Source organism: Podarcis cretensis (genome assembly GCF_951804945.1).
Source record: "Podarcis cretensis genome assembly, chromosome: 8".
Lineage (NCBI taxonomy): Eukaryota > Metazoa > Chordata > Lepidosauria > Squamata > Lacertidae > Podarcis > Podarcis cretensis.
Window position 1 is genome coordinate 68,062,287 of NC_137177.1, and position 13,197 is coordinate 68,075,483.

The following is a 13,197-nucleotide window of genomic DNA, read 5'->3' on the forward strand; positions in this document are numbered from 1 at the left end:
TTTTGCCACTTGCAGCTTGTCATGGACAGGTGGGAAATTCTGTCTTTTGCATCGCCACTCTCCAATTTATAGGACCTGCTCCCTTTGCATCTTTGCCCACCCATTAGGACAGGTCAGAACATCACAGGAGTTCCAAATGCAGCATGTCAGACTGACCCCTGCCCATCTCCACCTTCCTGAAAGGACATGGACCTGCCTTGGCTTTTTCAGGACAGCCCAGTGGCAGATTTTGACCTGGTCACTGACCTTGATGATAGAAGAAGGATCTGGTGTTTACACACTGAAATCTGAAAGGTACCAAAACATCCACAGCTTTCATTGTGAGAGCCATGGAACCCAAGAATATTCTTCTTCTGCAATGGCATTTCTTTCTAAGCCTGCTCACACAGTACCCTGTGCGATTAATGTACAGGGTGGTTGATTTTTGCTGTGTCCACCTGGCTCTGCCATTTTGCATACTCTGGTGGGTGATGTAACAGCCTTTGGGCTTCAGCGAATTCTTGCCCATTTTAAAAATTATTATTATTCCATCTTACCGTTGGGAGAGACCTCCCCTGCTTGCTGAGAGCATGCACCCAGGGGGGAAGGGCCAGAGGCATTCCTATCTTCCTGCAGTGAAAATGACCTAATTTGTGCCATTTCCCCTGGGGAGAAAGCTTTCTGCCCCCTCCCCCCCCCAGGACTGCCTCCCTAGCAGAATGGATGCAGATAGCAAGGATGAAGAGACAGGGAGCCCCAGTCCCATTTTCTCTGTGTGGAAACATGACCTGTTGCAAGCTTCCCCAACCTGGTGCCCTCCTGCACCTGCTGCTAGGATTGGCTCTTCTGCCACCACAGCCCATCATCTCCTGGGAAGAGGCAGTCTAACAGGAGGGGGAGGGGGGAATGCAGAGGCTGCTCCCTGCCACGAGAAGTGATGAGGTTGACTGTTGGCTCAGGTGGCTTTGAAGAAGTCTATTTGCCTCCTGCTGTGAAACCTCCAAAAGTCTGGTAATAGCACTTGACCAGGGAGAACAAGGAACTATAAAGAAGCTTCCCTCCCTCTCTCCCAGGCCCTCTGGGTTTCCATCTGGCCAGCCCTGCTGATTGAGAGTGGGGTTAGCAGAAAACTGAAAGGCATATCTGCTGGGGAACCATCGGCTGGAAGTAATTCCCTCCCGTTCCCATGACAACTGGAGAGTCCAGAAGAGGATGCAATTATCACCGTAGTCGAGGCTGCCTGGCAAAACAGCTTCTTTGCCCTCCCACAACTGAGTGGTTTCTGAGAGATGAAGATTGCTAGTTGGGGCATCCGTGACCCACCCTGAGTGAAGCACTTGGAAAGAACCCTGGAGCACATTGTGCATCTGTTTATGCCTTCCGATGACATACCTTGGCTCAGGTTTTCCACCTGAGTGCAACAAAGCTGTTTGGCAGTGGACAAGGCAAACTGGGCGGTCAGGTGTCAGAAGTTCCCCTTGCACAGTTATTGATGATTCTTGGGTAGAAGCCAGTTTAGGAGGACCAGGAGCACTTCACAATGTGGCTTCAGCCTGGCCTTTGCCTCTTGAGGTCCTCAAAGTGGCTTCTAAATTTGCCGGATGCTCTGGTCCTTCATCCCTCTGGGCACTTTTCCTCCTCTGGCCTCGGGGTCTCTCCTCTCATGCTAGCCAATATCCAGCAGGCTGCCTGGACAAGCCTGTGGGTTGCTGAGATTTCGTCAAAGAAAGCTGGAAAACGTGGGTCCGTTTCAACCAGTGTCTCGCAGATGAAACACACATCCCTAATTCTTACACTTCCTGAGGTTTCCTGCTCTCCCAGTTAAGACGAGCCAAAAGCTCTTTTCTTTTCTTAAAACATAATGTTTTGGAGGCCTTAATCTCACAGCAGATCTTGGTGTTGTGAAAGATTTGCAGCCAAGGCGCATTTTCCAGAGTGGTTTCAGCAAAAACAACAAGCAGCTGTTGAGCCAATGGGCATTAAAATGGCAAATGCAATTCAAAGTGATGCACAATAGGGAAAGAAAGAAAAAATTAATTTCCCATATATGCTCTTGGAGTGTGAACAGACAGCAACTGACCAAGAACAAGACCTTGGGGTCATAGTAGGTAGTTCAAGGAAGATGTCAACCCAGCATGTGGCAGCTGTGGAAAAAGGCAAATTTGATGCTAGGGACCATTGGGAGTGGAATTCAGAATAAGACTTCCAACATCGCAGTGCTGTTATACAAATCTGCGGTGCAACTGCATTTGGAATACTGTGTAAAGTTTTGATTGCCTTACCTCAAAAAGGATGCTGCAGAGTTGGGAAAAGGTTCAGAAAAGGCAAGTAAAAACTGACATGCTGAAAGTTTAAAAAATTATGCATGGCATGGAGAAATTGGATAGAGAAACGTTTTTCTCCCTCTCACATAACACTCAAACTCCTGGATATTCAATGCAGCTGATGGTTGGAAGGTTTAGGAATGACAAAAGAAAGTCATTTTACTTTATTTTACTAAAATATTTGTATGCTGCAATTCTGTAACAGAAAAATCAAGATGGTTCACAACAATTGCGATACAATAACAAGCCACACAAAAATTTAAGCAGATCACCAGCCATGGATGGCCTCAACCTCCACAAATTCGTCTAATCCTCTTCTAAGGCCATCCAAGCTGGTGGCCTTCGTTACCTAAAGGAAAAGTTTAAAAGAACTGCACTTTCCTTCTTTGTCAGGAGGAGATCGAGGCTTCCTGCAGACTCAGGGACTTCTTCAAAATCCATCCTCTGAGGCGAAACCAAGCTCTCCAGCTGACCACTAGGGTGCGCTCTCCTCCCTTCCCAGGAAATGGGCTGCTCTTCAGTAGGCAGTCCCAGGGACTGTTTGAAATGCCATGGTAGGGATGCTCCATGCTCCAGTCTGGCCATCCTCCTGGGGAGAGGACTCTCGTTCCTCTCTTGCAAGGAGATGAGGGGCTGTGAAGGTGCGCAGCGTCAGCAAGAGTGTGGCTCGGCACCCACTGCAGTGACATCAGACGTGGGTGGCTGTCACTCATCTGCAACCTCACAAACCAAGTTGCAATCATATGCATTTTGCTAACAAGCTCAGTGGCAAACGGGATGTCTGCATGCAAGGGGAAGGCTTTTCTGCACAGCAGTGGCATAGCAAAAGGTGGGGAGGGGAGGGAAGAAGAACACCCCGCCCTGGGCCAAAAACTAGGTTCAGAAGTGCTGTGATATCGTGATAGATTTAAAAATGCCCCAAGCAGCCTGTCAGCCATGAAGGAGAGACAGTGGCCAGAGAGTTTGCTTTGCATGACAAATCTCACTTTCTCCTTCTCAGGCCCAATGTGAGCAGTTGCCATAGCAAAGCAACACCAGCCTGAGTAGGACCAGTTTGTCAGAGAGCTTGGACTCAGTGCAGCAGAGCTCTTAGCAAGATGCATCGCCCGTTCTTCACTCACTGCCAGTCACATTCTGATCCAGCCAGCCAGGCTTTCCTTAATGGCAGGTGAGAGAGACCAGGTCACTTACTGCAGACTGTGAGGGGCGACCTGGTTGCCCCTTGCTGGGCATGAGGAACTGCCTTACATGGCTTCACTGGAAGCTTTTATCATATCTGATTTTCTGTATTTTGTACATCCTCCAACATTATATCTGATGAAAAGAGGGACGTCCTATTCCATAATATGAAAGATTGAGGGCACAAGGAGAAGGGGACGACAGAGGACGAGATGGTTGGATAGTGTTCTCGAAGCTACCAGCATGAGTTTGACCAAACTGCGGGAGGCAGTGGAAGACAGAAGTGCCTGGCGTCCTCTGGTCCATGGGGTCACGAAGAGTCGGACACGACTAAACGACTAAACAACAAGAGGAACAAATTCTATAATATTCATAATGATTGTACTATTTATTTGACAGGGTTGCCCCAGCCACTCTGGGCCACTTCCAACGTACATAAAAACATCATAAAACATTAAACATTAAAAAACTTCCCTTGCAGGGCTGCCTTCAGATGTCTTCTAAAGGTTGTGTAGTTACTTATGTCCTTGGCTTGTAGGGGGTCGCATCACTCCGTACCCTCCAGCATTTTTCCGATGGAAATAGGGACGTCCTAAGGAAAAGTGGGACATTCTGGGATCAATTCAGAAACCAGAATGGATTCTTTAAATCCGGGACTGTCCTTGGAAAATAGGGGTGCTTGGAGGGTTTGATTTATCAATCGATAGGCATTTCAATTATTCATTGAAAACAGAAGTAGAGGCAAAAGGGTCAGTGCAATGGATGTGACTCATAGCCTTGCAAAAGTCGAAGGTCACTGCACACACGCACCTCTGCACCCCTTAATCTCTCCAGCCTCCATCCCAGACAAGCAAGAGGCACACTCCTCTCCCCGGGTTCAAGGAGGGCCCTTCCCAGCCAAGCAAAAGCAATGGAGGATGGCGTGGCCTCTGAGAGGGGGTGTGGCCTGGGAAGGAACCCTGAGGGCAAGCTGAGAGCTCAAATCCAATTTGTACTGTCCTATTAGGTTTCGAAATACAGTGGTACCTTGGGTTACAGACGCTTCAGGTTACAGACTCCACTAACCCAGAAATATTACCTCGGGTTAAGAACTTTGCTTCAGGATGAGAACAGAAATCGTGCTCTGGCGTGGTGGCAGTGGGAAGCCCCATTAGCTAAAGTGGTGCTTCAGGTTAAGAACAGTTTCAGGTTAAGAACAAATTAAGTTCTTAACCCGAGGTACCACTGTACATTTATATCAGACCGTTCGATGCAATGAAGTAATGGCACTTTGTCTTGGCACTGTGCTGCTGTCCTCGTCTCGTGTCAGCCACATTTGGGCACATTTATACGGGGAAGGGGCAAACAAATCCATGTCATATAACAACACCTCTAAGAGTATTATGCACTGCCCTGGTTTCAGGGCTGTGGGCTGGCAGGAGCTACATTAGGGGTAGCGGTGATTTACTACTTTACGGCGTGGTCTGCAGTAATGGACGTGCTTGCTGGGGCAAAGCCGCTCGCGTTACACTCAGCAAATGAGTAACATCTGTTCATCCCACATACAGAGCTGACTCCATCTGGGAGGGCCTGTAATTTTAAGTGCTTTTCCTCCGAACCTGTTCCTAACAGTGGCTGGAAGTCAAAAGACGGGCTTTTGGGATGGGTAATGAGTTAAAACAACAACCCAAAGCAAACTTCCTGCAAGCTGGTAACTGCCCTGAAAAGGGGCAGGTCTCCTCCTCCTCCTCCTCCTCTCACACTGACCAGAACAGCACCTTTAATTGATGCAGGAAGATCTTGTGTGTCTCCTCCGGCTCATGACACACACAAGCGCGCACACTGAGTAACTCACGAAGAACGTGCTCACTTCCTCTGTGAGCAAGAGGCTATTCATGCCTCTTTCCTGGTTTCTGCAATGGGGAGAGCCCTGAGCTGGCCTCTTCCGTCCACTGTCTGCCACATGGCGACAGGCAGCTGCTATTTATTTATTTTTTGCAGCGAAGGAGGAGAAGGTAACCTTTGCTGGTTTCTGTGACCTCATAAGGAAAGAAACTAGGACCATCTTCTCAGAGTGCCCACCTGCTCGGCCACTCACCTTTTCCTTCCTGGAGGTTCCTTAGCAACAACCAAAGCCCACCTCCCTCCTAAGGGCAGATCCATACTGCAAGCTTTTCTAAGTGTGTCACTTTAACTGTCATGGTTTCTGGGAACTGCGGTTACTGAAGGTGCAGAAAAGTCTCCTAAGAATGTAAGAGAAGCCTGCTGGATCAGGCCAATGGTCTATCTAGCCCAGAATTCTGTTCTCTCAATGGCCAACCAGGTGCCCCAATGGGAAATCTTCAAGCAGGGCCCAAGCACAAGAGCATTCTCCCTACCTGTGGTTTTTCAGATATTCAGAATGCGGGAGATACTCAGAAACATTTGCTGCCTTGAACTGTAGGGGCAGAGTATAGCCACCATGACTAGCAGCCTTAACTTCTACAAATTTGTTCAATCTTCTTTTAAATTCACCCAAGATGGTAGCCATTGCTGCCTCCAGTGGTGGTGAGTTCCATAGTTTGACAATGCATAATACGAAGAAGCACCCTCTTTTCTCTGTCCTGCATCTTCCAGCAATACAAGAGAGGGAGAAAAGCTTTCCTCTAGCCACATTCTCCATGCTGTGCATTCATAAACTTCTCTCATGCCTTTTCTCTAACTCGCCTTTGCTCTAGACTGAAAAGTCCCAAAGGCTGCTGCAAGCTTTCTTTCTAGGGGAGTTGCTCCATCCCCTTGAACATTTCAATTCTCCCTTTCTGAACCCTTTCCCAACTCTACAATATCCGTTTGGAGGTGAGGCTCCTTGGAGTGCCCAGAACCCTCCAGCAAAGGAATGGCTATTGAGCCACTTTAAGTCTGTGACTGAGCCATGCCCTTGGAATGACCTGGCTCTTCCTGCATATAATTATGGCATAAGAGGATGTGCTGGAAATGAGAAGCTGGTGGCAGCACAGATTTGAGCCAATCACACCTCTCTCTTCCTCACCTTTGCTGCCTCCTCCTGCCCACAATGGGCACCTGCTGTTGCCCAGGCTCTGTTTCCTTAAGACTCTGTCTGGAAAGAGAGATAACTGTCTGCTTATCTGGTCTCCATCCATGCGGTTTGCTGAAAGGTCAGCTATAAAAATGCAGTAATATGTTCTACTTGTAGCAGTAAATCAAGCTAGTTTTACTTTGCCAGTGCATTAAGGTTTGGTTTCAATTTTTTTTATTTATTTTTTTTGCAATCTAAAAATGAAATTCTTCTTGCAAACGATACATGGAGAAAAATGCTGTTTGGCATGCCAGCCCCAAATAAGAGGAAGTTCTCTTGAAACAGCTTTTCAAGGATGGGTGTGTGTGTATGTGTACTTGTGAAGACAAGGTTGCTGTTCATTAACAGAATAATCTCCCTGCCACATTTATGCTGGGTTGCAGATACACCAGCATGGCTGGTACTTACGAGCGATCTCAGGAGGACCACTTAGCCAGCTTAATTCAGGAAACAGGATTTCCCATTTAAGACATTTTAAGGGCAGGTGCTGATCTGTAACATACAAAGCAGAGCATTGTGGGGGTGGACGGATGCTGATTGCAAAGCAAAAAGCGTCCCAAAAGCAAAGGGCTTATTCCCACATCAAGGTTCCTTCGTCTCAGTCAGCTGTCGAAAATATTAGGCTTCTGTCTTCCTTTGGCAGCTGCGTTTCACCCACCACTTGGTTGTTCCCAGCTCTCTACACAAGCACGTGGGGTGTTCTCAGGAGCTGCCAGAATTAAAAAGCCACCGGGGTTAGTGTCATGGGAGGCTTAGATGACACAGTCATGCTCCCACAAGGCTAAACAAAAACTTAGCTGGGCCCCTCCAGATGTCATTGTGCATTCATGATGGTTTGTGTTCTTGATACTTATATGCCTTCCTACTTTCAATATTAAGGGACACGGGTGGCGCTGTGGGTTAAACCACAGAGCCTAGGACTTGCTGAGCAGAAGGTCGGCGGTTCAAATCCCCACGACGGGGTGAGCTCCTGTTGCTCGGTCCCTGCTCCTGCCAACCTTGCAGTTCGAAAGCACCTCAAAGTGCAAGCAGATAAATAGGTACCGCTCCAGCGGGAAGGTAAATGGTGTTTCCATGCACTGCTCTGGTTTGCCAGAAGTGGCTTAGTCGTGCTGGCCACATGACCCGGAAGCTGTACGCCGGCTCCCTCGGCCAATAAAGCGAGATGAGCACCGCAACCCCAGAGTCGGTCACGACTGGACCGAATGGTCAGGGGTCCCTTTACCTTTTACCTTACTTTCAATATTGCTTGAGCCTGCACATGGGTACCCATCCACCTGGTATAAGCCCACTAATTGCATCCATGACCCTGGCAAGGGCTGCAGACTTCACCCACCAGTCTAGAGAGGTCTTTTGTCCAATGCAACTCACCGCTGCCTGTGGAACTGAGCAGGGTTGAGTTGCATCGTGACGCATCCCCTTCCCAGCGATCAGCCAGGCTCTCCCATCCTGTCCTGTCCATGTCCCGCCCTTGGTGGGACCCTGTCTTGCCTCGTGAGCAGCAGCACAGCTTTGAATGTGGCCACACACACACTGAGGGGGGTGACATTCGGCATGCTGCCTGCGACTCCCAAACCTACCCCGAGCCGTCGGGGGAAGGCAAGGAGCTGGACCGCTTTGCCAATGGCCTTTCCCCCTTCATTTTGACAGCTTGGGAGAGACTTTGGAGTCGCAGGTGGGTGGCACGCCATTGCCGCCCATGCTCCCGGGCTGCTGGAGGAGGGCAGGGCAGGGATTCTTTGATGGAGGCGTGGAGGGAGGAAGAGGGAGAAGGTGGGATCTACATTGGATAGCTGCCTGTGTGGCTTTCTTTGACGGGGGTGGGGGGTGGAGGGAAGGAGGGGAAATTTGGGCGTGACAAAAAAAAATTCGCACCGGGTACCACCTGACCTTGCTTACGCCACTTCTCTTCTCTCTCTGAAACAAGAGCCAAAAAGCACCAGGAAACTTCTGGCTCCATCCAGACACAACCAAGTCCAGCCTGGCGCTGCCTGTTGAGCAGCAGGTGAGACGGTGGTGGCTGCTGCCAGCCTGACCAGTTAGCTTTGGCATAGTCTCTAACAGATGAACTAGGCTTTTCCAGCACTGCTTGTGCCATTGGCAGCAGCGTCTTCTCAAGGAGAGAAAATTCTGTTGTTGGTTTCTGTTAACTCATCCCTCTCCAGCCTTCTTGACCGAATATGACCAGGGTGTCCCGCTTTTCCTTTCCACAAAAGCTGGAGTCCACCTTGTCTTTTCTCTCTGCCTGGTTATGAATTCTCTCTCTTTCCCCTAGCTAGCTCTAAATATCAACGCCACTCTTTGTAAAGCCTCTCTCAGCTTGGGAACCTGCAGCAGCAACTTTGTCCACATCAGACCACTTGGGGAGGAGCTGCTTCTTTCCCTCTAAGGTTGGAATTCACATTTTATATCCTCTATTTCTTTTATCATTTCATTACTGTAAATTGTCTTGGTGCCTTGGTAGAACATCAATCAACATAGTAAATGAATAATGGTTGTCCTGATTTGCCCCCGCCCCCAGCAATTCAGTTGGTGTGGACCCACAAGTTAAAAGAGCACTAGCTGGTTATTCTGTGTCAATTTCTTTTCAGTCTGTATCTCACAGTGTGCTTGATGGCAGTGAGGGCTAGTGTTTAGGTGGCCAAAGTTGTAAAATGGCTGGAAGGAATGGAATTCATCTGCCATTGTGAGAAACAAGACAGGGCCAAAGAAAACCTAATGTTTATGCCCGATATTTACATTTTCTTTGCCTTGTTAGAACTTTGTGATTTTAAAACTCGGTTTCTGGCACCATACTGTGGAAGACTGGGAGGCTGTATTGTCAGCCAGAAAGCTAGACAAGAACTTCATTGTCTCCCTGAAGAAAGATGAAGAAGCTCCACCCAGATCAACAAAGTCCGGTACTGCCACTTAGCAACTAGCCCACAATCTCAGCCGTGTAACCTAAGCCACACAGGTTAAGCAAACACCTGCTAGCCCCCAGAGCACATGAAAGGAACATCTTTATTTATGAGCAGAAAAAAAAAGCCTAGCGAAAAGGTCGTAATCTTTGTACCACCATCACACCCCTGTCTGGCTACCACAAACATTCTGGGGCTTTCTTCTCCACTGTTGGCAGCCTGGCTGTAGAATATCCTCCCCCTGAGGCATGGCTGGGGCTCCCCTGGGCTCTTTCAGGAGGAAGAGCGAGATATTACTGGGAAATGGAACAAAGCAGTGCTGTCGCTGATTAGTTTTGGGCACCCGTCACAAGCGTCCCTCTTCCGACAGGCCTTTCTGGGGATGGAGGAGATAATAATAATAATTTATTATTTATACCCCGCCCATCTGGCTGGGTTTCCCCAGCCACTCTGGGTGGCTTCCAACTGAATATTAAAATACAATAACCTTTTAAACATTAAAAGCTTCCCTAAACAGGGCTGCCTTCAGATCTCTTCTAAAAGTCTGGTAGTTGTTTTTCTTTTTGACATCTGGTGGGAGTGTGTTTCACAGGGCAGGTGCCACTAGCAAGAAGGCCCTCTGCCTGGTTCCCTGTAACTTGGCTTCTTGCAGTGAGGGAACTGCCAGAAGGCCCTTGGAGATGGACCTCAGTGTCCAGGTAGAACGATGGGGGTGTAGCATAAGGAGCCACCCAGATCCCCCTTGTGTGTGTGTGTTTTGAGAAGGAACTGGTGGGATGAATTCTATATTGTTAGGCTGGTGCTAATATTTTTATTTTTAATTTTCTGGTGTGTTTGTATTTGTGTGAATCACTGGGATAGAAGTGGTGCAAGCTAAATGAATGAAAGCTTCCCCTTTGGTATCCTTGGAGACTTGTCTAGCAAAGCAGTTTCCATGAGTGAAATGCAAAGGCTGACTCCAAAGCCCAGAATGGCAGGAGCACCTACTCCCTTGTATGGATGGGGAATGAGCTGACCTGCGCCGCTGTGCAGGGAGCATTCTGCCTCCTCTCTTTGGTCTCTGGGCTGTTGTTCAATGAGCCCCCCGTTGGCACTTTGGCAGGGCTCCCCAGAGATGCCCCCAAACCTGGCAGCCTGCTCTGCCCATGGCTTGCATCTACCATGGCTCTGGCTGGAAGTCACTTGATGACAGGTAGTCCCCTGCTTCAGCAGCAGCGTAGCACATAAAAAAGCCTGATGCATCAGTCGAAAGGGGGCCCATCTACTTCAGCATCTTGTTCTCACTGTGGCCCACCAGATGCCCAAAAGGGAGACCTGCAAGCCAGACCCCATCGCAACAGCACTCCCCTTCCCTGTGGTTTCCAGCAAGTGGTATTCAGAAGCATTACTGCCTCAGTTCTCAGCCAGTGTGGTGTAGTGGTTAAGAGCAGTAGTCTTGTAATCTGGTGAACCGGGTTCGCGTCTCCGCTCCTCCACATGCAGCTGCTGGGTGACCTTGGGCCAGTCACACTTCTCTGAAGTCTCTCAGCCCCACTCACCACACAGAGTGTTTGTTGTGGGGGAGGAAGGGAAAGGAGAATGTTAGCTGCTTTGAGACTCCTTCGGGGAGTGATAAAGCAGGATATCAAATCCAATATCATCATCATCATCATCATCTGTGGCTCCTGGAAGCTGTCAGCCTGAGACAGAGGCCCCACCCCTGAGATGAGCCGGCTAAACCAGGTGAGAGTACCCAGTGGGTCTCGAACCTTTGGTGAGTTAGGGACTTCCCCTGCATGTGATCACAGGCTGCTGCCAGCGGTCAAGAAGGAGGTTTCTGCATGTGCTGTAAAAGGAAGTGAGAGGCAGGTGGAGCTCATCAGCCTGGGGAGGTAGCTCATTTAGGAGAAGGGAAACTCTGGTCCTAAGCCTCTGCTGCCTTGAGGGATATCTTTGGAAGAAGGAATGGCTAAACCCTACACAGATTTGGAGTGGCGTCTCTAAGATGGTTGGTTGGATGCATGCTTCCTTCCAGCAACTCCTGCAGCCAAGCTGGTGCCAAACGTCTTGCTCTCCTTCCCTTTGGACCACATCAGCGAGGCCAAAAGGGTGGGGGGGGGGTCTTCTAAGCAGCCCAGGACCTCCACACACATTGCCCAGGCTTGCACCCCAAAGAGGTTCCTTCCTTGCTACTAACATTTGACTTCACCTCTGGAGGCGCACTCCATTGCCTCTCCAGACAAATGCAAACAACCGCCTCGGACTGCGGAGGCCGAGCGTAGCCATCTTGGCTAGCAGGAGCCAGCCACCGTGTCTAGTAGCCATGTACAGCTCTCTCTTCCATGAATGTGCCTGATCCTCCTCTTTCCAAGCAGCAGCGCCCCGCGTCTTTTCCCGCTGGCAGGTCGAGCCAGCCAGTTCCAGGCGCAGACGCCGCTGCCTGCTGGCTGGAGCCGGGGCGCTGGGGATGCTGATGCTGCGGCTGTTCCCCGAGAGGCGCCTGCGCTCCGGCTGCAATTTCCTTGATACGCATCGGCGGCGGCGGCGGCACCGCTCCTCCGTCTGTTGCGAGGCGGAGGCGTCTCCGCTCAGCTTCTCGCGGCCATCCCTCGCTTGGCTTTGCCCTCGGCGGCCTGATCCCGTGCGATTGTCGCGGGTTAGGACTGAGGCGGAGGGAAGATCTGCACCCACGCCGACCAAGCGATCAAGGCGCATCCTGCGTCCCGGCTTAAAGTGGGGGAAGTGGGCTCTGAGCTTAGCAGGGAGAGGGCGACTCAGAAGCGAAGGGCGAAACACAACAAAACGAGGCTTCCATTAAAAATGATCTGCTCACCCACCCAGGTCATGCCAATGATGAGGAGCTGCCTGTGCTGTGCCCCCGTCACATGTTGCTATCACCCCACCCAGCTCCCATCAACCTCAAGCAGCTTGGCATGAGCGTAATGGGGGAGTAAAGTAAAGGTAAAGGGACCCTGACCATTAGGTCCAGTCGTGGCCAACTCTGGGGTTGCGGCGCTCATCTCGCTTTATTGGCCAAGGAAGCTGGTGTACAGCTTCCGGGTCATGTGGCCAGCATGACTAAGCCGCTTCTGGCGAACCAGAGCAGCGCACGGAAATGCCGTTTACTTTCCTGCCGGAGCGGTACCTATTTATCTCCTTGCACTGGCGTGCTCTTGAACTGCTAAGTTGGCAGGAGCAGGGACCGAGCAACAGGAGCTCACCCCGTCATGGGGATTTGAACCGCTGACCTTCTGATCTGCAAGTCCTAGGCTCTGTGGTTTAACCCACAGCGCCACCAGTGTCCCTTAATGGGGGAGTAGCTGCCCCTTAAAATCAAGCAAAAACAAACAAACAAAGCTAACTGACCAATTGCGTCACAGGTAACTCGGTTCTGCCCCCCCCCCCAACATAAAGCCGGCCCTTCCTAAAATAAATCTTGACTACGCCCATGCAGCCTGGCTAGCCTTCTGTGATGATGCTGGGAGATGGACTCCTGCAACATCTGGGGTGTGTGTGTACAGATGTTCCTCGCTGCTGCTTGATGCTGAGCACATCTCAGCACCCATCCCACCCCCCCACCAGCCCTGTGTCTCCCGGGCATTGATGCTGCCTGTTTCTTTGCACATCAACATAAACTGGATTGCTGGTAGTACATGTGAAAAGGATCTAAGGGTCTTAGCAGACCACAAGCTTAACATGAGTCAACAGTGTGATTCAGCAGGGAAAAGAAGGCAATTATTCTAGGCTGCATCAAGAGAGGGACAGTTTCCCAATCAAGGGA